The sequence below is a fragment of the Schistocerca piceifrons genome, chromosome 4 (genome assembly GCF_021461385.2).
Source record: "Schistocerca piceifrons isolate TAMUIC-IGC-003096 chromosome 4, iqSchPice1.1, whole genome shotgun sequence".
Classification (NCBI taxonomy): domain Eukaryota; kingdom Metazoa; phylum Arthropoda; class Insecta; order Orthoptera; family Acrididae; genus Schistocerca; species Schistocerca piceifrons.
The window spans coordinates 725,005,911-725,029,702 of NC_060141.1; positions in this window are offsets into that span (position 1 = coordinate 725,005,911).

The following is a 23,792-nucleotide window of genomic DNA, read 5'->3' on the forward strand; positions in this document are numbered from 1 at the left end:
ATTAGAGGATATTAAAGCTAGGTCCTACAATCCACATGAGATCAATGGTTTAAATGAAAGGAACTATAGCAATAGTAATCACAACAACAGCAGGCAACAACAATCAAATAGCGATAATGGGCAACAAGGACAGAGTTACGGATCAAATAGTCGTTCTCGTCAGGATAATGGTAACCAACAGGGTTTCAAATCCCATAACAACAGGAAACAGGGAAGAAGATATAATCCTGGATATCATCAAAATCCCAGAACATCAGGTTGGAACCAGTCACACAATAACAACAATACTCCACACAATCACAACACTAACAGCAATAATTGGAGAGATTACTCCCCAATAATTACTGACCTTAGTGATGAACACAACTTACCTAACAATGGACAGGAAAACTAAATCGACCAACTTTATCCCCGAAAGGCTGGTCGGAACTTGTGAATGGGGTCGTGACAATAAAATAAAATTGATTAGATACAACCATGCAGATATCAGGGAAGAATTACTTGAAGGTGATAAAACTTGTAACTTTAAGCCACGAAGCATACTACCAAAGCGGCTATCGAAGTTAATATTGAGTGTTTTAAATTCACAGCAATATTGGATACAGGCGCAAGTGTAAATGCTATCTCCACAGCTCTCATGAAGAGGTTACAGCAACGAGCAAATATACCGACCTTACCCATGGCAAACTGCAAAATATTAGGTGCTGTAGGAGGACGCTCCAAGTCAGTGAAATTACAGACAAGAATTAAAATGAATTTAGGTAATGGAGTCATTGATTGCACGTGCCTAATTGTCCCAAATCTTGTCGTAGACTTAATTTTAGGACATGAATTACTGAGAGAGTTAAATGCAATTATTGATTTCGCCTCCAGTAAACTCATGTTGACTGTTGATGGTGTACCTCTGACAGTTAATTTATTTCAAAAGCAGGAACTGCATGAACGCTACTGCCGTAGGATCGAAATTAAGTTGATAAAGCCGCCATGGTATTTGATAAGAAACTGGGTGTTATCAAAAATTATATATGCCATTTAAATATTACGCCACGCAAAACTTACTGTCACCGATATTACTCCATTCCATGGGCATTAAGATCTGCTACCGATCGGGAGATACAGCAAATGATTAGCTGGAACATCAATGAACCATCCAACAGTCATTATTGCAGTCCACTACATGCAGTACCAAAGTTAGACGATACTGTACGTTTGGTTTTGGATGCTAGGGAGATTAACAAAATTATTCTTCCTGTGAGAACGCAACCTCCCAATATAGACGAACTAATCCATAAGTTTCCTGGTGTCAAGATTTTTTCTGCAATTGATTTGTGATCCTCATTTGGCAGGTTTCATTAGGCATGGAATCAAGGAGGTACAAAGCATTCCTTTATAACGGCCGCAGTTATCAATTCACGGTATTACCATTTGGTTTAAACGTGAGTTCAGGTGTTTTTATTTCAGCGTTGGATACCGTCTTGGGACCTGAGCTGCGTGAATTGGTTACCCCATTTGTGGATCATATGTTGATTGCTACAATCAACTGGGAGCAACATATTGTAATCCTTAGAAGAGTCTTAGAAAGTTTCAGATTATCAGGAGTAACTGCTAACTTGAAGAAATCCAAGCTTTCCTTGAATGAAATCAATTTCCTAGGACATTTAATTACATCCTATGGGATTTTGCTGGCTCAAAAGAATATTGACCCAATAGAAAACGCGCCATCACCACGCAACCGAACACAATTAAAGGCATTTCTGGGATTAGCTTCATTTTATCGTTGTTTTATACCGATACAGGATCTTAATTCAGAAGCATTAATATCCTTACTTAGGAAGAATGTGTCATGACAATAGACTCCAGATTGCGAAGAAGCATTCAACAGAATCAAAGTGGCACTTGTCAATGCACCCATACCACACCATCCGGACATGACAAAAGACTTTTGACTAATGACAGATGCATAGTCGTATGGTTTAGGAACTTGCCTATTTCAAATTCAGATGGTTGACAATAAATCTATTTCTTGTGCCATATCTTTTGCAAGCCGGACACTCACTCACTGCGAACGAGCATACACAGTCACCGAGCTTTAAGCCTTAACAATTATATGGGCATTTAGAAATTTTCACTATTACCTAGCTGGTGCTTATACAAGAGTGTACTGTGACCATCAGGCACTAAGTTTTCTAAACAACTGTAAACTCCTTCATCCAAGATTAGCAAGATGGATACTAATACTTCAAGAGTACCAGTTTGAAGCGATATATGTCAACGGGAAAAAGAGTATTATAGCTGAGGCTCTTTCCAGGCCACCAGAAGGATTAACTGAATCTGAAGAAATAGAAGATCAAACAACAGAATTCAAAATCTTATTAATGAAGGATGTTGAAAAAAGAAGTTACATTAAGATATGCAAAGACATGACCCATTTACAACTAGAAGATCCTCGATGGACAAATAATTCAGAAGATACAGGCAAATGACTCTCCTAAACTGAAAGATGTATCAATTACATGACAATGTCTTATTCCATAGAAGACATTCCCAATCGAACCAATGGTGTGTCTGCATTCTACACGATTATGAAAGGAAATTAATATGGCATACACACGTAGTCTGGGCACATTGTGGGGTAAGTAAATGTACAGAGAAGATAGGTAGATACTGTCACATTCCTAACTTGAGAAAGGTTGTACAAACTACCATTGCCGGCCGGAGTGGCCGTGCGGTTCTGGGCGCTGGAGTCTGGAGCCGAGCGACCGCTATGGTAGCAGGTTCAAATCCTGCCTCGGGCATGCCTGTGTGTGATGTCCTTAGCTTAGTTAGGTTTAATTAGTTCTAAGTTCTAGGCGACTGACGACCTCAGAAGTTAAGTCGCAAAGTGCTCAGAGCCATTTGAACCATTTTTAGAAACTACCATAAGGAGTTGTCAGATTTGCCAAAAGGGAAAGTCTGAATCATGGAGCAAGAGGACTGTTGCATCTGATTGTGTGTAAAATAGTACCCGATCAAGACTTGTACTGCAAAGGCAATTATTAAGAAAATCATCACTGATTATATCCCAGGTGTTGGAAAACCCAACGTTTTATTATCTGATAATGCATCAAATTTCACTGCATACAGATGGAAAAGATTCTTGAAGGAAAGCTGGATTAAACAACTATTAATTTCTAGATTTCATCCAGAAGCCAATCCAATTAAGAGGCTATTCCGAGAAGTTAACACATTTATGAGGACTTATTGTCACCATAAACAAACTTTGTGGGTGGACTATTTAAAATAATTTGAAGAAGTTTACAATAATTTATCACACACTTCAACCAGCTATACACCCTCAGAATTGATGTTTAAAAGAAAATAATGAGTGGATAAATTGTCTACCTGAATTATCAATCAATGAAGAATCTAGGGAGGCAAAGATTCGTCAGGCATTATCAATGATTAAAAGAAAAGCTCAACAGAGAAAAATTTATTATGATGAAAGTTTAAAAAGGACAAATGTGCGAACTGAATATTAAAACTTACAGTGTTGCCTGGGGAATTCATGACAATAAACTCTAAATCCGAATATCTCAAGATCACAGATTCGTTATGTGAGAATGAATTTGATATGTAAATTCATCCATCTCTTACAGGTGTATCGAGTACTATTGTAAAACTCTGATATTTAATTTCGAATGTTTCGTGTCCTATCCGTGAGCTGCGTCCCAAACCAACCCCTTGCAAGAGTAGTGTTCATGTATGTCATCAACCCTGAACCAGAACCTCGATCCCGATCTTCCCATCGTCTGCAACGTCGCTCATCACGACCAGCATCGTTCGTTGACGTTTGAAGAGAATAATTTTATGTATTGGAGCAGAAGATTGTAAAACATCTAAAGTTTTCCTCTATTCAGCATAATTAAAGATCAGTGAGTCATTATACAAACAAATAAAGAAAACCATTGCAATTCTCAATACTGAAGGCCTCGATGCGATTTTTTGCGTGATTTTCCCGTTATCCATGTTCGAATGAGGAGGCAAGATATAAATCCAGGACTGTCTTTTTGTTTTCCAGTATTGAGAACTGTAGTGGACACACACACACATTCACAAAACAAATATTAAATGTGTTATCAGTTTGTTGATATTATACGTGTGTGTTAAATAATGAACAACTGTCGGTAGGAGTTCATAATCGACCTTCAGTACTCTCATATACTCCTAGGGAGGCATGTGTAGTGTAATAAATACGCAATTTACTGAATCGGCTGTGAGAAAGCTAAGTGGCGAAGACGTTATCTGAGAGACTCTATGATAATTATATCGTTGGCTCGGAATATTACTCGTAACTAAGGGTAACTAGAGCTTTCTATTCGCTTCTTTTGATGTTATGTGGAGAATTGTATAAGAGACACAATAAACCGTTATTATTTCATGAGAACAAAGGTGAGCGTCACGACCTTTATTAGTATTTTTGGAAGTACTGAAATAGCAGGATTGTTTCATATTGAATGCGACGTGTACGGGAAGAGACATGGACAACAGCACTGGAACCTGCAATCTCATGTATGAATAGTTGCTAAAAATATCCAGCCGTCTCTCCCAAGACTCTTCATACGTGCAACAAACAGTAATTCTTTTAACAGCACTATCATAGACAATTTTATCACGTTGTTACGACCTTTTACTGCGAGCATAATACATCGACAACAGACAAACAAAAAATAGACAAACACATGAAAGAATCTACCACACCTCTCTGAGATCCGAATGGGGGACTATTCCGGAATATTTTGCCAGTGGAGAGATCATGATGACACTTTTCAATTACAGGCCACATGTCCTGTGAATACACGTTATGTGTCTTTAATGAAGTGGTTTGTATTGCCTTCTGCATCCTCACGCTGTTGAACATCGCTGATTCTTCCGCCTTCAGGGGCAGTTTCCCTCCCACGGACAAGATGATGCTCTGAACCTCTGTCCACTTCTCCGCTCTTTTTTAAAAGGCCGTTGGCAGAATGAGGCTGACTTCTTATACCGGAAGTCTTCGGCTACCAATGCTGATTATTAATCAAAATTTAAGCGGTGGGGGGTTTCGAATCCGGGACCGAAAACGTTTTAATTATGAATGAAAGACGCTTCCCCTATGCTGTGAATATGCTGAAAGAAACCCTTACATAGTCACCCCGTCTACGTCTTACCTGTGTATCTAGAAATTTTACCGAAACAGGTAATATTTAGTTCCAACTCGAAGGAAGACAACTTCATAGCTAAGATCACATTATTTGTAAAACCTTTACATTAGATGAAGGCTTTCGGTGAAACAGTTAACGACTTTATGGAGATCAGATGACGAGAACTGTGTTTTACCGAAACCGGTGAATCTAATAAAGGTTTCACGAAAAAGAACTTGCCTGGAAGTTATCATCCTTCAGGACGGATATTTACAAATCGCCCCTGTTTTTCAAGGTGAGCTAGTTAACTAGTTAGTTCCAAGCTTAGCATCAGTCGCTGGTAGACCAAAAATGTAATAGAAGATAGTATTCTCTCTTTTTTCAAGTTTTTAAACCAGTGTTGTGTTGACTACGTGATCCCAAGTGTGCTATTTGTTTGCTGTATTGCACGCAGCCGAATTGGATGACGTCGTGTTTTGCTAATAGGAGAGTAGTGACGTGACACCGCAGCAGCTGGCTCGATAATGCTCTACTCAGTGCGAAACGCATTAGGAGAGGCGACATAAAAACCAGTGTTGACGGTGGTCGCTCACGGCAGTGACGTGCACCCACACAGGAGATGATGATCGGCGACAGCGTTTGCCAACATAGGCTGTGACAGTTTGTCAGGTATGTGGTCCAACAGCGGTCGGAAGTCGGCCTGCAGGAAGCCCGCCAGTCATACGGTGCTACGCTAGCATCATCCACACCCACTGCAAGGAAAAAGCCGCAATTAGCGAGGACAGCGTTTATGAAATCTTGTTGACTCATCTCGACTTGTAGCCCGTCGTTGACCTCCGCTTGCACCTAGCTGTTTGCTACGATGCCTGTCGAAATTTCGAGCGAGTCCGGTCCACTAATGATTTTGCAACGATAGCGCTTCCGGCCTCAAATTTATAACAACAGTGAAGCGCAGGCATGCCAATTTATCAACCATGACATCATTGCTACAGCTTTCCTGCCTTGTTAGCTACTACATAGCACTGCCGGTGCGGTAATGGTGTAGCAACACCTCCTTTCAGAGGCCCTGAGCTGCTACTTCTGCAGTGTCAGCGTTCAGAATACATCTTCCTGCACCAGAACATCCAGCCTCTGAGGTGCCTTGCAACACCCCTACTGTCTGAGAAGCGTACAGCTTCACGAGGCGAGACCGTCGCTCAGCGCCGCGCCTATTACGGAGATCCGGTCCACTTGATCGTCGTCCGTACACATCTCTGTAAAAATCTTGACAATACATATCATGGTTTGATATATACGCACAATACAGCTTGATTCTCCTTGTTCTAATTCAGCACAAACTAAAACTTTCATTAGCTACTTATTAAATTAATTCGTATTTTCTGCTAGTAAGGCGATCAACCGTTGCACATGCAGCTGAAGTGAGAAGGCGATTTTCTACCTAACGTAAATACAGTTTACACATAGCAGAGTTACAACGGCTGTACCAGAAATTGAGTCGCTCATCGTCATTATTTTACTCCATCGTTTATCACGGTATTGATGCACGTGCTGGAACATCTGCTCCATGGTAATGAGTTTTTTCTGACTTACCAATAGTTTGTACAGTGACTGAAAAAAGGCGGATTCCAGGATGTCGTTAAGGTAGATTCTGGGCTGGAAGTAGCTCCAAATGGCATATTTGGCCAGTATAACAAAGGCTGTGTCACATTAACGGAAGGGGCCGTTGTTATGATAACTGGGAGATGAAATGCTCCTCCTAACACATCACAGGTTGTGCCGTCAATCAGCAACCTACTGCTTTGTAGATCGAGTAGTGCCACTCTCCTAGCACGACCATGCACATGGCAGTTTACCATAACCACATCAGGTTTGCAGATGGAAAATGTCCAAAGCACTCTGTCCCTTTCGAAGCAATGGTGCGACACCAGGCCATCCTGTGGGCTTCCTTCCGCTCCTGCTTTGCCTCGGCCTCAAAGTATAGCTCTGATAACATCTCCCACGGTCTCCGTATTTCGTTTTTGACTTCTCAGACATTGTAAATTTCAGCGTCTAGCTGTGACTGGTTAGGAAAGCGTCCTCATGCTTGGAGAACAGATATGCTCCTTCCAGCTGTTGTTCTGCAGTGCGCTTACCCTCTCCCCAATGAAAATAATGGTTACTGAACTCTTCCATTCGATTGTAAATGATGGGGTATTCTACAAGGTTTTCGATCCGTGACACGTGATTCGTCTCTTGTTGCCGACAGCGCCCCTCGAACCCTATTAGTAGCTTCTCCATGGATATCCTGTCTTCTCCTTCAGATGGAATATGTTACACCAATTGACATAGTCGATCGCTTTCTGCCGTCGAGAGAATGTACGAAAGTGTTGTGGCGTCGATAGTTACGATGCCACAACGCAGGTGCACGCTCTCGTAAGTTGGCACTACGATAGAAGACTAACTATGCCGGCCACAGCGCCCTCTGGCCGACGCTGTGGAGCTCAGCGAGTGCCGTCTTGATTTCTGCCCCATTTCATCAAGAGCAGACGGCCAGGAAATATCGCTTCTACAACCGAGTGGGCTAGCTTGCTATTGAGACTTTGTATTAGTTAAGTTCAGTTAAAGTTTGTACAGCAACAAGTATTTGTTAGCTTTGAGATTATATACAACAGTTATCCTAACTTCACAGGATTAGACATTGACTACGGCTTCACACCTACGTGCTCATCCTAGCCAAAGTTATGTATGCATTTGATATTTACTTGTGTTTTTGACTCTACTAAAAGTGTTAAAGTTACATGCAGTACCGAAGTGCTTCGCTTCTCCTTCTCCTACTCCCTTCCTTCACTCTCGGTCTATATGACAGGAACAGTTCGTTCACAGGAAGAGACCCACGCGCCGCCTATCCAGGCGGGATACAAGAAGTGTATTGACTTTTCTTCATTTTTGCAACGCCAGGACTGCCTCCCTGGCACTGTAACCTCCCCACAAAAATTTTGAAAACAGAAATAATAAATGAATGGGAGCCAAACGTAACCTCCCTAGCAGTTAAATTTAATGACAATAAAAGTGAGAATCGCTATCTGACCCAAGTATAAGTTCGTCACAAAAAAAATGGAAGTCAATTCAGTGATAAGAAAATCTCAGTGATAATGATAATTCAATTAAACCGAAATATCGGTCTTTGGCCCTGTGCAAAACAATCAGAATTAAATTCTTACCTCATTGAAACTGCTTGTCAAATTTCTGCTCTTATTGTTGCGCACGGCTTGGAGGAACTGCATTGCAAATAATATTTTTTTTTTTTATTTTTAAATTTAACTGAAACTTTTCTTTAAGGGAAATGAAGGAAATCGTAATTAAATGATTTTTTTTTTTTGTAAAAATTGCTTTGAAATCAAAATTATTATTGGGGCATTTGTTGGAAATTAATTACAATAAATAAACTTTACATTATCTGATGATTACCTTAATTAACAATATACCTCATTCAGCATCTTGACCAGAATGCCATGTCGACGCTCGCCGACTCCTCTCACACAACTGCACTCGGCTGCTACTACCGACATACTGCACTGCTCACAGACTGCCCACTGACAGACTGCTCGCAACTGTACTACACGACGACTACTACCGTACTGCTCGCAACACTCGCGCGGTCAAGCGCAGACTAACCACGATAAAAGGCTCTCTGGTCAAAGATTTTATCATGCCTCACCATCGCTGCATCGTTACATACGTGTTTCAGTACCTTCACCTTTCCTTGACCCAAACTTATAGTCATCTAACAGGTCCTCAATTGCCTTTTCCATTCGACTGTGTATTACTCTTGTCAGCAACTTGGATGCATGAGCTGTTAAGCTGATTCCGCGGTAACTACCTCTTGCTATTTTCGGAATTGTGCGGATGAAGTTTTTCCAAAACTCTGATGGTATGTCGCCAGTCTCATAGATTTAACATGTCAACTTATAGTGGGGCTATAGATGCAAAATATCTAATGACTTCAGAAACTCCGATAAAATTTTATCAGTCTCTTCTACCAATTTGATCTTCTGTCTTCCAAAGCTCTTTTGAATTCTGACTCTAGTACTAAATAGCTTATGTATCCTCTATACAATCAAATTTCTTCTTCTATCAAGTCACCACACACGTCCTTCCCATCACAGATGCCTTCCAGGTACTCTTTACACTTATCGGCTCTCTCCTTTTCGCTTAACGATGGAATCTGCACTGCACTCTTATTGTGATCGCTCTTCCTTCTAATGCCACCAAAAGTTGCTTGGACTTTTCTGTATGCTGAATCACTCCTTCTGACTTTCATTTTGTTTTCTGTTTCTTCAACTTTCACCTTCAGCTGCTTTTCTGTCGCTTCCCCCCACTTCCTCTTTATTTCATTCCAAACTGATTTTTATTGCTATATTCCTGTCTTTCCCTGCTCGACCTTGTTTTGTCGATCAGTTAAAGTATTTCTTCTGCTACCCAATGTTTCTTCGCAGTACCTTTCCAAATACCTATGATGGTCTTTGAAGCGTTTGCTCGTTTTAGAGATATTTGCTCCTCTTGGACGAACTGGCTATTGTCTTATTCACAGTAAACCTATCTTTAGCGAAGTTCAAACGTATCTCATCCCCCCTCAACACTTCAGCGTCCCACTTCCTTCCGCATTGATGCTTCCGCACTGTTCTCATAAGCTTGAGTCTGCTCCTCACCCTTTATTGTGATCTGAATTCGTATCTGTCCTGGGTAATTACATTTTTTTGTTTTTTTTGAGTCGTCTGTCTTCCGATTGGTTTGATCCGGCCCACCAGGAATTCCTCTCCTGTGCCACCCTCTTCATCTCAGAGTAGCTGTTACAACCTTCACCCTCGATTATTTGCTGGATATATTCCAATCGCTGCCTTCCTCTATAGTTTTTGCCCTCTACAGCTCCCTCTAGTACCATGGAGGTCATTCCCTGACGTCTTAACAGATGCCCTATCATCCGATAGCTTCTCCTTGTCAGTGTTTTCCACATACTCCTTTTCTCTCCGATTTTGCGCAGAACCTCCTCATTCCTTACCTGTAAGCTAATTTTCAACATTCGTCTGTAGCACGACATCTCAAATGATTCGATTCTCTTCTGCTCGTGTTCAGCACAGTCCATGATTCACGCCATACAATACTGTGCTCCAAATGTACATTCTCATAAATTTCTTTCTCAAATTGATACTAGTAGATTTCTCTTGGCCAGGATTCCCATTTTTCCAGTGCTAGTCTGCTTTTGATGTCCTCCACGCTCCCTCCGTCATAGAATATTTTGCTGCCTAGGTAGCTGAATTCCTTAATTTCACCTACGTTAGGTTTCTCGCTGTTCTCATTTCTGCTACATCTCATTACTTCCGCCTTTCTTCGATTTCCTCTCAATCCCTATTCTGAACTACCAGTTTTTTCGATAGTTCTGTATATAATTCTTGTCAGCAACTTGGATGCATGAGTTGTTAAGCTGAGTGTGCGATAATTCTCGCATTTGTCGGCTCTTGTAGACTTCGCAATTGTGTGGATAATATTTTTCCGAAATTCATATGATGTGTCGCCAGACTCATACATTCTACACACCAACGTAAATAGTAGTTTTTTTGTCACTTCCCCCAATGATTTTAGAAATTCTGAAATTTTACGTACCTTTTCTGCCGTTTTTGATCTGAAGTCCTTCAAAGTTCTCTTAAATTTTGGTACTAGTGCTGTATCCCCAATCTCTTATAAATCGACTCCTGTTTCTTATTTTATTACATCAGACAAATCTTTCCCCTCGTAGAGGCCTTCAATGTACTCTTTTCACCTACCCGCTCTCTCCTCTGCATTTAATAATGGAATTTCCACCGCGCACTTCATGTCACTACCCAGGCTTTTAATGTCACCAAAGGTTGTTTTGACTTTTCGGTACGTTGAATCAGTCCTTCCGTCAGCCATTTCTTTTTCGATTTCTTCACATCTTTACAAGCCATTTCGTCTTAGAACCCTGCCTTTCCTATTTATTTCATTCCTCACGGACTTGTGCTTATGTATTCCTGAATTTCTCTGAACATATTTGTACCACCTTCTTTCACGTATCAACTGAAGTATTTCTTCTGTCACCCATGGTTTGTTCGTTGTTACCTTCTTTGTACTTAACTTTTTATTTCCACCTTCTATGATTGCCCTCTTTAGAAATGTCCATTTGTCTTCAACTGCACTGTCTGCTGAGCTATTCATTATTGTTGTACCTGTAGCCATAGAGAACTTCAAACGTATCTCGTCACTCCTTGGTCCTTTCGTATCCCACGTTTTTGCGTATTGATTCTTCCTGACTAACCTGTTAAACTTCGCCAGCCGGGGTGCCCGAGTGGTTCTAGGCGCTACAGTCTGGAACCGCGCGACCGCTACGGTCGCAGGTTCCAATCCTGCCTCGGGCATGGATGTGTGTGATGTCCTAGGTTAGTTAGGTTTAAGTAGTTCTAAGTTCTAGGGGACTGATCACCTCGGAAGTTAAGTCCCACAGTGCTCAGAGTCATTTGAACCATTTTTTGTTAAACTTCAGCCTACTCTTCAACATTCTACGAGGCTTGAATGAAAAGTAATGCCTTCACCTTCGTTAATTGTGTTTGGGTGGGAATATTTTAATAAATTAAACGCAGAAATAATCCTTAGAATGTGACCTTTAAATACCAATATTCACTTTTCCACATAATCACCAGCCAATTGGATGCATTTCTGCCAACGATGAACAAGTTTTCTGAAGCCGTCACGGAAGAAGTTGACACTCTGTTTCCACAACCACAGTCTCACAGTTCTCTCAACGTCTTCATCAGAAGCATAATGATGTCCCCGCAGAACGTCTCTTATTATCGGGAACAGATGGAAGTCAGACGTTGCTAAATCTGGAATGTATGGAGGATGCCGTACGGTGGTGAGGTTCAGTCCGTGAAGTTCTGCTGTGGTGGCACGTGAAGTGTGTGCTTTGGCATTGTCATGCTGCAGGAAAACATTTCCCTTTTCCTTTCGGATCCTTGTTAGCCGTCGTTTCAGAGTTCGCAGCGTTGTGATGTAACGCTCTGAATTTATTGTTGTTCCACGATCAAGTAAATCAACATGGATAACACCATCTGCGTCCCAGAACACTGTGACCATGATTTTTCCAGTCGAGGGCTGCGTCTTGAATTTCTTTTTCTGGGGCAAGCCTTTGTGTCTATATTCGTCTCAGGGGCATAATGGTGTACCCACGTTTCGTCTCCTGTCACAATTGAATTGAAAAAGGCGTCACCTTCATTCTCGTAACGCGAGAGGAGTTCCTGGCAAATTTCACGTCTGTGCGCTTTCATTTCAGGAGTCAGCATCCGGGATACACATCGTGCACAGATGTTCCGATAGCCAAGCAAAGCAATAATGTGATCCACACGTTCTTGTGACGTGCCGATTGTGCTTGCAGTTTCTGTCTGAGTGGTACGACGATCGTCCTGATTCAATCCGTCAACATTTTGCTTGTGAAACTCGCTGGTTGCTGTCACAGGATGTCCAACTCTTTGTTTGTCACGCAGGTCAGATGTTCCAGCCTCAATATCTTTAAAATTACTCGCCCAACGACACACAGTACTCACATCAACACAAACTGCTTTCATTCTCTGATGAATCTCCTTTGGGATGACGTCTTATGCTGTCAAAAATTCAATGATTGCATCTTGCTTAAATCGCATAGACCGACCGTCTGCACAGCGTTCCGTACTTTACGCTGTAACAACAAAACCTTTCAATGGTAAGGCTTCCTGCCAACTGGAGCTTTAGAGAAGAGGCTACGGAACAAGCCAGTATCTGTCGCATACCAATGCTGCCAACTGTTGAAGAGTTACGAAGGTGGAGGCATTACTTTTCAGTCAACCCTCGTACATTACGAGCTGAAATTCACTGCAGAACTGAACTAGTTCCCTCCACTGTCGTTCCTGCTAACAAGCCTACATTCTCCAGTAACACTTTCTTCTTCACCTTCCGCTACAACTGCATTCCGGTCCCTCATGATCATTGATTTCGCTTTTCTTTTACGTACTGAGCAACCTGTTCACTATCTTCATATATTTTCTCTATGTTTGCATCCTCTGCTTGTTTGTTTTGACTGACTGGAACCATAGAATCTCCGTCCATGTCACTGACGTATACTGTGTGTCTGCGTAGAAAACAGTGTGACTTACCCAATTCTTCGTCGGTTACCAAGGGTTCTACAACATACAATGTATCCTTATGTAGCTCCGTATCTATGGTACCCAGGCAAATTTCCCTGAACCTTTTGGTATTGTATCACATGAACTGATCTTTAGTACTTGTCTCTGCAATTTACTAGGTACCACCCTCACGACCAGTGAACCTTACGACGGTGTAACGCTTGTAGTTGTTACCTCTAGCGGAAACTATGTCCCACCAAGTTAAACTGTACACTGTGAAAGGTCAATTTTTGCGTGATATTTAGCAACAAAGTCGAGTCCAAGAATTATACGACAAGAAGGCGCGCCGATCTCCCGCCTCACGGCGCCGCAGCTCGCACCGGCCAGACCGATGTCGTGGGTTGACTCCTGTTGCTCTCGTGTCGGCCGCGAAGCCACTACCCCTCGCTATACACCGCGGCCCACTGGACTCACGTGGCGACTTCACATGCGCCGACGCTCAAGACGGACAAGTCATCTTGTGTCTCAGTGCACTACCGACCAGCCGATCGATCCAACCGCCAATAACCATTGCCTGAGTAAACTCGAAAAGACTGTCGGCCTAACGCGCAGACTCCGGTGCAGGAAATATGCCCCCACCGGGCGACCACTCGCTGAGTTCTCTTACTGGCGGAGTGGAAAGACTCTCATTTTGCCGGCTTTAAAGGTTGATCCGAACGACAGACATACTAACACTCCGAACGCCAGACAGACACTAACTGCCTAACAAATGCGGACGAGAGACAGACTAGCAAGCTGGGGACGAGAGACTGACCCAAACTGACTGACTGACGAGCTCATAGTGCCCCTTAAATGCACGTGAACAGGCAACCTTTCCCCTTTCCCACCATAAGGAGACACCAAAGCTGTGATTGCCACAGCGGCGCCACCGCCAGAAACGGATGGAGACTGCTTCACACTACGTTCTGCGGCGCGCTCTTCAAAACAGCAATTTTTACCACGGTTCACACACACGTTTCGGAAAACGACGGTACAGTTTTTCTCTAATGATTACGCTAGACCGAAAGCATACGAAATCGAACGTTTCTTGAGGGATGAGGAGCAAATTAATTACACGGAGCTCATTGGAATTCATTTATCAATCGTGAGGAGCACAGTTTATGTCAAGATGGTCGACGACGCAGAATGTGATACGATTATATAATCCACCAAACGAGGAATGCAGTTTCGACACTCTGATGATCATATCAGCAACGTAGTAGTGGCTCGTGTAAGGCTGAGCGTGCGCGCGATTCGAATCTTCGATCTGCCCTTCGAAGTAATTGACTCACTCCAGTCATACGATAGAATAATTAGTCATACAGCCGAACGCTGGGCAAGTTTTAGCATGTACCCAGCGCTGAAAGGTGTTCTACAGGTGCGGATTACCCTCATGTTTGAGCGAAGGTGGTTGTGTGGCCATTGTCATCTATGACGGGCAGCTTGAGACGTGCTCTAGGTGAAGGACATCTTAGATCTGAGTGTGTGAAAAGCAGACCCGTGTATCCAGAGGAGACATATAGACACAGACCACTACGTCACCACTGCTGACATACGTATCGACGTTCCAAGTGGAGGTGACGCCGATGTTGAAGCGTATATCGAACCAGTACCGCAGGTGATGTAGGGGCCATCTGGCCACAATGCCTTTTAAATGGCTTCTGTTCCACTCCAGCCCTCAAGGTTGCAGGTGGTGCATCACGAGGACGACCAGACAACACAAGACATGGAAACTTAAGTGGAGGTGTCCACGAATGCTTTGGCAGTGGCAGAGTAACAGGAACTACAGGACTCAGCAGCACCGGAAGCCGGGATCAGGGCATGTAAATAACTTCCTCGAACGTCCCAAGAAGCTCTGCCTCGACTCTGGAGAATCGTCCCCTCCTCATGCTGAGACACCTGATGACTCTGGCAATATAAACCTGTCTGCCATGGATCAATAGATGCCAGATGTCACTGAATGAGTGCATTCGGATAGTGAAAAGATGTCGCGTCGTTCCAACCGTCCATGCTCTTCAGCAGCGGAGGATGATGCTGCAGAAGGTTCACGAACACTACATACCAGTACATCCCATGCCGCAATGGAGACCCTCGCTTATACTGACTGAGCTGAGCAGGACGAAGATATCACACTCGCACACCTTTCCATAAGTCAGTACAGTTAATGCCACGGAGAAGACGTCGGACGGACACCTTCTGACAAGGGAACCTCCCCATCGCACCCCCCTCAGATTTAGTTATAAGTTGGCACAGTGGATAGGCCTTGAAAAACTGAACTCAGATCAATTGAGAAAACAGGAAGAAGTTGTGTAGAACTGTGAAAAAATAAGCAAAATATACAAACTGAGTAGTTGAAGGGAAGATGAGCAACAATAAGGACGATAGGAACGCAGGAGCGCCGTGGTCTCGTGGTAACGTGAGCAGCTGCGGAACGAAAGGTCCTAGGTTCAAATCTTCCAACAAATGTAAATTTAAATTTTTTATTTTCAGTTTATGTGACAAACTCTTATGTTTTCATCACTTTTTTGGGAGTGATTATCACATCCACAAGAAAACCTAAATAGGGCAAGGTAGAAGAATCTTTTTACCCATTCGCCAAGTGTACAAGTTAGGTGGGTCGACAACATATTCCTGTCATGTGACGCACATGCCGTCACCAGTGTCGTATAGAATATATCAGATGTGTTTTCCTGTGGAGGAATCGGTTGACCTATGACCTTACGATCAAATGTTTTCTGTTCCCATTGGAGAGGCACGTCCTTTCGTCTACTAATCGCACGGTTTTGCAGTGCGGTCGCAAGACACAGACACTAAACTTATTACAGTGAACAGAGATGTCAATGAGCGAACGGACAGATAATAACTATGCAAAAATAAAGAAAGTAAAATTTTCAGTCGAGGAAAGACTTGAACCAAAGATCTCTCGTTCAGCAGCTGCTCACGCTACCACGGGACCACGGCGCTTCTAAACACATTTCGTCCATGATGTTGCTTATGTGGCCCATGGACTACTCAGTTTGTATATTTTGCTTATTTTTTCACAGTTCCACACAACTTCTTCCTGTTTTCTCAATTGATCTGTGTTCAGTTTATCAAGGCCTATCCACTGTGCCAACTTATAACTAAATCTGAGGGGGTGCGATGGGGAGATTCCCTTGTGAGTATCTTTAATGAGACCTGCGACCTGATTTTCGCCAGATGACGGATATTCGGACCCAGGCATACAAAATAGCGATAATTGACACTAATACTATCAGATCGTCTGTGGAATAGCAGCGTTTTCGGGACATGTTGTATGCGTCAGATGTGGGTATGCTGATGGTGCAGGAAATTTATACTGCTGGGCGGATTCGGTCATTTGCTGGTAGGTGGAGACTTCAACAGTGTATTAGCACTAAGGCATTAAACTCCACGTTACGATACCTATCGTGAACTACAAGCGATATGCTGGGAAATGAAAGTATGCGACACATGGAACAGCGTCCATGGAAACCACGAGAGATATACATTTTCTACCAGCCACTCGACAAGCCGTCTTGATCGAATGTAACTTTCTGTTGTCCTGGATGCTGAAAGATGGCTCACTGTCTTTACCTACTATGTAGCTTATCTGTGTACCATTTGTATAGAAAAGCTGCGACGTTTGAAAGCTCAATTCCTCAATGTCGGCGGACATCGAACGTCGTCAACGAATCGAGTAGGTATGGGCGACGTATTAACACCGAATTCCAACTTACGCTTCGATCCTTCGGTGATGGTTACTGTGCGCTAAACTGATGATACGAAGAGCTCTTGTACTACAGGGTTGGGATAAAATGAGATGGATAAAGACACTCTTGATTATTATTATAAGATGATTTGTGAGTTGTCTCCAGCACACCATGCAGTAGTTCACGATGGCAAGGCACGTTTTCTACCGATCACGCGACGTCGGATGGGAGGCATCCCGATCCGTGCAAGATTCTAGACAACATCGCTGGGCAACACACATTGGTCACAGTGCTTCATGAGGCAGAGGGTCGTCAACTGAAGACACAAAAGAACATCGCGTCTGGGTTTTTGGAGCATTTCCGTCACCTCTTTGCCGGCGCACCAACTGTCGACGAGATGGGGGAAGACATATTGTAACAGTTGCCTCCGAGACTGAGTGAGATGAATAAAGCTGCACTAATGGTGCCACACATAGAAGATGAAATAGTGATTCAGTCAAGAAAGGAGTGGCACATAAATCCCTAAGGCACGATGAATAACGTTAGAATTTCATCTGGAATTCGCTGAATTGATGATGCCGCAAGGGATGTCTATGTACAATTACCTGACGCGCCCACACATGTGCGACCGCCGGATTTTTTAACAAGTTTTATTCTTCCCATTCCAGTGCGAATCAATATCGTGCCCTCACCATGCTGGACGACGACTACAAAATCTTTGCGTGACTGCTACCGTCTCTTCTTAAATTAGCGATATCGAGGACTATCTCCGTTGATCAAGCATCCCTAGGGGTGTGAAGCAACAACCATTCAGCTTTAAGTGAATACCGTTACTTGCGGAAACGTGTCCAATAGGAGCAGCTCTAATACTGGAGGACTTCGATCGTACATTCGACAGGGTAAAGCATGATTTTTTATCATCATTTATGAGCCGAATGGCGGTTCCACCGACCTTCATCTCCACAGTTACCAGAATAATCCAGGTGGCTACATTAAAGGTGATGAGACCTCATTAATTTGTCGTACCTACGCGGACGACCTGATATTCCTCATCCGTTCAGGACACGAAGTATGTAGGGCTGTTGGACACCTCAACACTTACGGAAAGTCGACAGGTAGTATCGTTAACGTGACGAAATCCAGAATATTACACATTGAACGAAGTCTGGGAGAAATTCCAGAACCGTTTCAGACCGTGGAAAGACTGTGACGAATAGGGAGTGCACTTTGCGGCGGAGACGGGTACTATGTCAGTACTGTGATGTTACTTAAGATCAGGTATAACACGTTAACCCTTCCGTTCAGAAACGGCGACCTCAACGTAATGATAGTGCGCATCAAAGCGATGGTTAGAAACTGGCAACAGCAGAAACACACCGTAACGTCATCTCCAATAGAAGAACTTTTCCCACCGTCATTCGAACCTTCGATAGAGGTGGGCAGCATCTTGTCTTTTTTTGAGCACGTAGCTTCATGTTTTATTAATTATAGTTATATCGTCCGGAAGTATCTTCCATGAGAACGCCCGCGACTCAGGAGATCTATCGCTGCTTAATGAGTCATCACGGCCGCAACGCAATGGAAATGAAACATCGAACGAGAGATTGGTTGCATATCTGGGGTGCAGAGCATACGCCGCTTCTGTGAACGGCAGCACAATCGACGTGGTATATCATCATCAACGGTAAAATTGTCACATGGAACCGGGTGTACACCATTCGTATGGTTGATTCTATCCTTTGCGTAACCTGTGGATCGTTGAACACGGAAGAAGAAGGCTGATGCTTCGAATATTTGCCATCTTTCGGGGCACCAGCGATCTACAAGTACGTTGGTTTTTAAGGTCACGGCGTTCTTTCACAAACTTAAGACGCACGTTGTCAACTGGATCGCTGAACACTAGAGATTATTTTCTGTAATGCATTACTGGATATTCATAGAAGAACAACATGGGCTCTTACGTTTTCATACTTACTTAGCCAACTATTCAGGAAGCGCATTTCATAATCTGCATGACAGCTGGGGTGTCCCAATAATGAGAAGACTCATGGGACCGAACGTTCCATGAAAACTTTTAGGGTTTATGCATATCTGCCTGTTGCACATTGAGAAGACTACTGGTTCTTTCCTATTGGTACTAGATGAGATTATCCAATTATGTTTAAGTGTCCTATGAACCACGGCAAACGGCTACAATGGCTCACCCAAAACAGGGATGCCGCCCCAATAGCGAGGATGATAAAATTATCCGGCTGGACGTAAAATTTATGATGCATGAGCAGGTACTGATGGGAATGTTGTAAGATGACTGCTTTCTTTTGACTCCTGCCCCTGACAAAGATTGTCAATTGTCTTTCCCTTTGAATGTTGTATAAAATCTTACACTTCCTTCCTTGCCATTAATATTAAAATATTTTAAAAAATTCTATTTTCATGATTGATAATTTTCATTACTGTGCATACATTGTAAACCAAATCATGGAAATACATTTGTTGTATATATAATAAAGAGTAAGAAAGAAAATAAAGAAGGTGGAGAAAAGTTGGTAGTATCCTTTCCCGCGAAAGACAAATTTCCAAAATATTACCAGCAAAGATCCAAAACATGCCCAGCAGTGGCATAAGAAGTCACCCTCATTCTACCAACGGCCTTGTCAAAGAAGACGGACGAACGGAGAGACGTTCAGTGCACTCTCTTGCTCTTGGGGTGGGAAAGTGCCCCTAGGGGGCGGAAGATTCAGCAGTGATCAACTGAATGAGGATGCAGAAGGCAGTATAAACCACTGCACTAACAATACATTACGTGTATCAACAGCACGTGTGGGCTGTAATCGAAAAAAGATGTCGTGTAAGTCTCTCCATTGGAAAATGATTCCGGACTAGTACCCCATTCGGATCTCCGGGAGAGGAGCGCCAAAAGGGAGGCGACGAAGAGAAAGAGATTGAATAACCAATTAAGGTAGCGTGCCACGAGTTGGGACGTGAAATTTCAGAAGTTTGAAGGTGGCTGGTAACCTAGAAAATATGAAAAGGGAAATGCTAAGGCGCAATGTGTATTTGGGGGGTCAGTGCAGTGAAGTGGACAGTAAACAAGAGGATATCTGGTCAGAAGACTATAGAATTATGTCAACACCGGAAAATGGAATGGCGGGAGTAGAATTCGTTACGAAAGGGAAGGCAATTCAGAGACTAAGTTGAGTGAGTTACTGTCAACAGTTCAGTGATAGGGCTTTTCTCATCAGAGACGACAGCAAACCAACAACGACAACAATAGTTCAGGTATACATGCCGACGTCGCAAGTTGAACATGAAGAGATAGAGAAAGTATGTGTGGATATTGAAAAGGTAATACAGTAGGTAAAGTGAAATGAAAATCTAATAGTCGTAGGGGAAAGAATAGAAGAAAAGGTTACAAGAGAATACGGACTTGGGACAAGGAATGAGAGGGAAGAAAGACAAATTAAATTCTGTAATAAATAAAGCAGAAAAGAATACGTCGGAGGCCTCAAAGGGAAGACTTTTCTGGCGACGAGACAGAAGAAAAAACAGGAGTCAACAGCTAAGGAATACCCCTATTCCAGTGTCAGAATCATAATGTGAAAGAGTTTTGGAGGAGTTAAGATTAAATAAGGCAGGAGAGAGAACAATATTCAAAATGAATTCCTAAAATAATTGTCTGAAGTGGCAATAAAACGACTGTTCAGGCTGCCATCAGACTTTCGGAAAAACATCTCACACAAATTTCCGAAGGTAGAAAGAGCCAACAAGTGCGAGAATTGTCCAACAATCAGCTTATCATGTCATGCATCCAAGTTGTTTACAAGAATAATATAAAGAATAGTGGACAAGAAAATTGAGGTTCTGTTAGATGAAGATCAGTTTGACTTTAGGAGAAGGATAAAAGGCACAAGACGTTACAAATGATAATTGAGGCAAAACTGAATAAAAATCAAGTCCAGTTCATTGGAACTGTCGATCTAGAAAAAGTGTTCGACAAATGGTGCAAGATGTTCAAAATTCTGAGGAAAATAGGGCTAAGCTGTAGGGAAAGACGGATAATTATAAAATGCACGAGAACCAAGAGGGAACGACAAGAGTGGAAGACCAAGAACGAAGATTAAAAAGCATGTAAGGCAGGGATGTAGTCTTCCGCCCCTACTGTATAATCTATAAACCGAAGAAGCGATACAGTCCTGGCTGAGACAAGTCTGCTAGTATCAGACATAGGTCTTAACATAACGAAGAAATTTCTAGCAATGTACGTTTGGAGAGCAACATTGTATGGTTTTGAAACATGAATCGAAGCCTTTGAGATGTGGTGCTACAGAAGAATGTTAAAAATTAGGTGGACTGAGAATGTAAAAAACGAGGAGGTTTCCTGGAGAATTGGCGAGGAAACGAAATAGGGAAAAACACTGTCAAGTAGGAAGAACAGGACGATACGACATTTGCTAAGAGATCAGGTAGTAACTTCCCTAGCACTAGAGGTAACTGCAGAGAGTGGAACTGCAGAGGGTGAAACTGTAGAGGGAAATAGAGATTGGAATACATAAAATAATAACTGAGGACGTAGGACGCAATGTTACTCTGACATGAATAGGTTAGAACAGGAGAGGAATTCGTCACGGGTCACGTCAAACTAGTCAGAAGACTGACGACTCAAAAGATTAAATAAATGAACGCTGTTATGTGAAACGGCTATTTTTCCACTGTCCATTGTCTGAAATTATTCCATTTCCAAGACAAATGTCAGACAACATAAGGAAACATTAAGGAAATCTGAGTGAATCCCTGTTTTAGGATTCGATAGATCTGGAAACGTTGCACGTCAATCCACTAACAAAATAATAACAAACCCTGGCGTAAATGAAGACGATAGGATTTTTCGGGGGCTTGTGTTATGAGAGCGTAGTGTGTTGAATGGGAACTGTATAACATCTCAGAAATGTAACACCTGCCTGCAAAAAATCTGTGTAGGAGCTGTTGATAAGAACTATTTTATTGGGTAAACTGTAAAGGAAGTTATGTTTTCAGGAGCAAAAATAACTCCTTCATTTTTATGTAAATTACAATTCCTTCGCCTTCTTCTCCTTATCTTAGATAATGATATGGTAGCATACCGTTGTAATATTATCGTAAGAATAGGTAATATCGCATAGTTACATGAAACAAGCTGTTTCTTACGTTGGGACCTATGTTTTCGTAAAGTAAGTGCTTCTTATGACTTCATAAAGTTGTAAATAAATAAAACGTATTTACTATGCAACACATTCTTCAGTTCAAACTAACTTCATGTGGTGATCAAAACTGCCGCGATAGTGGTCAGATAACCCGTTTTTTCATAGTGCAAAAGTTTGTTGAAGTAACTAAAATTTAAAATATTTTGTAGTAAAATTTATGCTCTTTACAAGTACATTGAACAATATTTTATTTCTTTATATGAGGTCCCATTGTGAAATTATTAAGAAACATTACTTAATAAAAAGTAGGATTACAAAATTAGATGTCATAAATGAAAATTCGCCAGGTATTCTTCATTCCTTTAAATGCGAACATTTTTAGGTTAGGCTTTACCGTGACTGTTACTGACATTAAATGAAACAACAAGTTTACTGTTACCAGTCACCGTTTTATTTTTTCACGACGCGTTTCGAAGGTTTAAACCTCCATCATCGGGTGGATTTACATTAGTTAGTATTACATATGTGTGTATGTTGTGTTACGGCTTTGGAGGAACTTGTGGCACTGCCTAGTGGAGAAACAAGACACTATTTCAGAATATGGTTTTGGATAACTTTTGACAAAAAATTAAACTGATATCTAACGGTAAACTTTAATAAGTAAACTAGAGTACCTCCAGTGGTCACAGGTTCCTTTTTCTGTCGTAACACTTCACATGTATACTGCCACATTTGTAAACAAATATGGCGTCTGGAATCAGCTGGGTGCAAGGTTCATACAGCAGAAGAGAAGACATAATCGCAAAGTGCAAAGAAAATACATCGTAACAACATTATTACAGAATAATAGTTTAAACCATTTGCAGGTGTTTGTTTTGAGGTGTCAAATATATGTGTGTGTACTTCAGGTGGTATATAAATCCAATTTTGAAAGGTTAAAACAGCTAAACATTCGTACTCGTTTATGCAATCAGGTGAAATGTTAAAATAGCTTAAACTTCATACTTGCTAATAACAATTAGGTAAAATGTTACAGGCTTGAATTACAATGATCATATTGGCAACAGCAGTAAAATCATACATAGATGACACTCTTAGAAGAAAGAAAGAGAGAGAGAGAAAGAGAAAGAGAAAGAGAAAGAGAGAGCGAGAGAAAGAGAGAGAGAGAGAGAGAGAGAGAGAGGAAGGAAGGAGTGATTATATGAGAGCAAACATTTACATGGCAAGGAGTCTTAAGATTACATGTTGCATATATTAGCTGCCTAAAGGTTGGGGTAATACACTGGTTAATGTTATAAAGTAAGCAGATAAATATACATTTGTGCCAGTAGTTGATGTACATACAGTTTTAAGCTGACAAGGGGTACAAGCTGTTGGTGTGATGGATTATCTGTGAATGAGGTTAATCTCTTGTACTCTTGGCAGCTGTCAATATTTATGATAAATATTAGGATGTGTGCACATGTGTGTGTGTGTGTGTGTGTGTGTGTGTGTGTGTGTGTGTGTGTGTGTGTGTGTGTGTGCATGTATTTTAAGAGTGTAGGCAGTTGCTGAAAACAG